The following is a 4023-nucleotide window of genomic DNA, read 5'->3' as shown; positions in this document are numbered from 1 at the left end:
CTCCAAAGAACAGCATGTGAAACACACTGCAGCTGGTAGGAACCCTGGGCCAGGGTCTGGAGGTCGCGTTGCATGAGATAATATACATACTTTTGTCAATTATAAAAAGAAACTCACGTTACAGACAACACATACATGGATGATGATTTCACCCAGAAATGAGATCGTCTGCTTCACAAAGTTTACTGGTGTGGTGAGGCCAGGGCTTCACATATTTGAAAGGATACGATCTCAGGTTACGTGATGACGAGCAGGCATTGTGGCACAGTGGGTTGACCCATTGCCCAAGACGCCAGCATCCTACATGAGCACCAGTTTGAGTCCCGGCTGCTCCACTCCCGATCTAGCTCCCTGCTGATGACAGCCGTGGAAGATGGCCCAAGTGGGAGACCCAGCTGGAGTTCTAGGCTCCTGGCTTCAACCTGCCCAGCTCCAGCCCTTATGGCCACTCTGGGGATGGAACCAGCAGATGAACGTCTTTCTCTTTCTCCTTTTTCTGCCTCTCCCTGTCTCTCTGTTATTGTGCCTTTCAAATAAACTTTTTTTTTTTTGACAGGCAGAGTTAGACAGTGAGAGAGAGAGAGACAGAAAGAAAGGTCTTCCTTCCATTGGTTCACCCCCTAAATGGCCGCTGCACCGATCCAAAGCCAGGAGCCAGGTGCTTCTCCTGCTCTCCCATACGGGTGCAGGGCCCAAGCACGTGGGCCATCCTCCATTGCCTTCCTGGGCCACAGCAGACAGCTGGACTGGAAGAGGGGCAACCGGGACAGAATTCAGCGCCCCAACCAGGATTAGAACCCAGGGTGCGGCACCGCAGGTGGAGGATTAGCCAAGTGAGCCGCGGCGCTGGCCATTTTTTTAAAAAAAGTTATGTGGTTGGCCTGTGCAATGTGGTTGTGCACCTGTTCGAGCTGGGAGCGCTGACCTGGGTTGGAAGTTCCTGGGGGAATGGAAGCTGGGATGGAGACGCAGGGTGCTGGGCCCGAGGACGGATTCATTCAAGTCACTCGCAAGGGTGGCCTGTGGGTGAAAAAAACGACAGCGGGGGAGGCGGGTGACGCAGGCCGCATGGACATCGAGGGGCAGAGACCCGTCTCCCTGCCCCTGTCCGGGGACCGACTCCTGAGTGGGAAAGAAGAGACGGGGGAAATTCCGGGCCCAGCTAACAGATACACACCATCTGGATGAAGAGATTTACGCCTAGCATGGAACATTTGGGACTTCAGATACGCTTCAACTTGACATCACGGAATGTAAGAAACCAAGGACGTCCGTGCTCTGCCCTAAGCTGCTGATTTTGTGACCCCTTTCTTCTCGGCTTTCAGGTGGAGGACGCACTGGCCATCATCAGACTGCGTGACCTCTTCCTCAAGTCTCCTGAAGTCACTGATGTTAAGTCCTGAACGGGAGACCACCTGTCCAGGGCAATAGGAACATGAATTTATAAAAATAAACATTTCTTCTGTATAAATTGTAATTAAAGGAATCATTTCAGGAAAACAAAAGTTATGTGGTAGGGCTGGCACTGTGGTGTCGCAGGTGAAGTTGCCACCTGCAGTGCCGGCATCCCATATGGGCGCCGGTTCGAGTCCCAGAGGCTTCACTTCAACTCCAGCTCTCTGCTATGGCCTGGGAAAGCAGTAGAAGAGGGAGGGCAGTGGAGGATGGCCCAAGTGCTTGGGCCCTTGCACCCACGTGGGAGACCCGGAAGAAGCTCCTGGCTCCTGGCTTCAGATTGGCACAGCTCCGGCCGTTGCGGCCAACTGGGGAGTGAACTAGAGAATGGAAGATCTCTCTCTCTCTCTGCCTCTATTTCTCTCTGTGTGTAACTCAACTTTCAAATAAATAAGCAATTTTTTTTTTAAAAAGTTATGTGGTTATAAATTGCCTTTCTCCTATATATGTAATGCATGTGGGTCAGATACGTATTCATTTTATTTCAGAATTTCAAAATATTTGTGACAATAGGGGACATTGACGATTCCATCAAATGGTGCACAGAGGCTAAAAATAGAGCAGGTGGTTTGGGGACATGGGGTGAGACCCCACGCACACAGTCACACGTGGGGCGGGCATCCCTCATCAGGAAGTCTGAAATCCAAGTGTTCCAAAATGTGACACTTTCCGAGTGATAACATGACTCCACAAGTGGAAAATGCCACCTCAAGAAGCTTTATTCCATGCACAAAATTATTTAAAAGTCCCAAATCTAAAAATAAAAAAATAAGTCCAAAGTCCCAAAATCTGCCTTTTAAGTAAGTAAATACAGACTTAGAAAATCCCACACATATTTAGTACAGACATAGAAGAGTCCCAGATCTGAACACACTCTCGTCCCCCCGTGTTCCGGATTGGAGACTTGACCTGTCCTGGACTGTGGGTATTAACACTCGCCTGGCTTTCCCTTGCTGTTGAACCGAGTTCCGGAGCCTCCTCCAAACCCTGTGTTGGGATGGGAAGGTCTGCTAGGCCCCACCCCAGCGCTTCTCCAGTCCGAGGCTCCAAAAGCAAATGGGATTTTTGTTTTGTTTTATTTGTGCGAATGAGATTTAGCATCTGCAAAGTCCCATGGTGCACTTTAATCAGCTGCCTTTGCTGGGAGTCTCCTGATGGTGTTATTAGCCTTGATGGCCTCCCTTAGGGCTCAGCAACCCACATTGAGGCCCGAGGGGCGGGGCCTCCGACAGCTTCCCAAGGGCATCCCTTTGGTTCTGGTTGCCAGGGAAACCTCAGCTGCTGGAGTGTGATGTCACAAGCCACCAGGCACCCCCTACCCCGAGGTGGTCCCCACTTTGTGGGCTGAGGGCAAGTGAGAGTATGAGGGCAGCATGTGTGTGTGTGTATGAGTGTGTGTGTATGAGTGAGTGTGTGCGTGTGTGTGTAGAAGTTGAGATACCTTTTTTCAAAGGACCATCCTTCATTCTCGTGACCTTCCTATTATTTTCTTCATATTTTTAAAATTTTTCGGTTTTCGTTTTATTTTGAGAGACAGAGACCTTCCACGTGCTAGTTCATTCCCCAAATGCCTGCAACCACCAGGCCTGGGCCAGGCTGCTGCCGGGAGCCTGGAACTCCATTTCGGTCTCCCACGCGGATGGCAGGGGCTCAGACACTCAGCCGTCACCTGCTGCCTCCCAGGGGCACAAGCAGGAAGCCAGATGGGAAGAGGAGCAGCCAAGACTCAAACCAGGGTCTCCAACATGGGAGCAGGCATCCCAAGCAGACACTTACGCCCCTGCACCCAACTCCAGCCTCTTCTTTTTAAAATTTTCATCATTTTTCATTTTAATATGACCTTGGCAGAGGAGCGGGGATAATTTCCCAGCGGGGATAATTTCTGTGGACAATAGTTAGCAATCCTCTTTGCTGCTCCTCTCCTGTCTCTCTGCCCCCCTCCTGCCCCTTGCCTGATCTCACTCTGAGTCTGGTGATGGGACGAAAAGATACTGAGGAGGTGCAGGAGCCATGGTAACCATGGGCTCCTGGCATAGTGAGGTCACAGACAAAGGATGTGGTTAGCTTTACCTGGCAAAACTTCACAGAGGAGGCAATGCCTGGTGGTCTGCCAGGTGGCTAGGTGGATGGTGAGGGGTGGGAGGGGGAGGAATGGGGGCAGAGACGTGAGGGAAGGACATGCCAGCCCAGCCATGCTTGGGATGTCGCCATCAGAGAGCCTCGTGCAAGAGGAGCCAAGTCAGACCATGAAGACATGGCAGCCCATGGAGGCCAGGTACCGGCAAGCCTTGGGCGGGAGAGGGGAGACCCCGTGAACTCCAGACTTGAGGTTGAAGGCCTCTGCTCAACACACTTGTGATCTGGAATTTTAAATTCCTGCCTGAACACAGGGAGGTGGGTGGGTCAGGAGGGGACGGGCAGGTCGGGCATGCACGGTTCCAGACAAGAAGGGGGCGTCTCCATGGGGAGCTGGCCTTCCCCGACCACAGCGCCAATTCTGCGGCAGAGACACCTGGCACTGGGGAGACCCCTCCCCAGAAATGCGTGCTTTGATGGTATCTGCGCGCT

General features: G+C 52.1%; 1 pseudogene; it reads left to right on the top strand.

Moving 5' to 3' along the window:
* Positions 1-948: 948 nt before the first annotated feature.
* Positions 949-1658, top strand: LOC138846685 (RNA-binding protein PNO1 pseudogene; annotated as a pseudogene).
* Positions 1659-4023: the final 2365 nt, after the last annotated feature.

The sequence above is a fragment of the Oryctolagus cuniculus genome, chromosome 18 (genome assembly GCF_051225735.1).
Source record: "Oryctolagus cuniculus isolate XC-2025 breed Fujian yellow rabbit chromosome 18, ASM5122573v1, whole genome shotgun sequence".
In the NCBI taxonomy this organism is placed as follows: domain Eukaryota; kingdom Metazoa; phylum Chordata; class Mammalia; order Lagomorpha; family Leporidae; genus Oryctolagus; species Oryctolagus cuniculus.
Note: the sequence above shows the minus strand (reverse complement) of the source record. Positions and strands in the feature narration are given on the sequence as shown.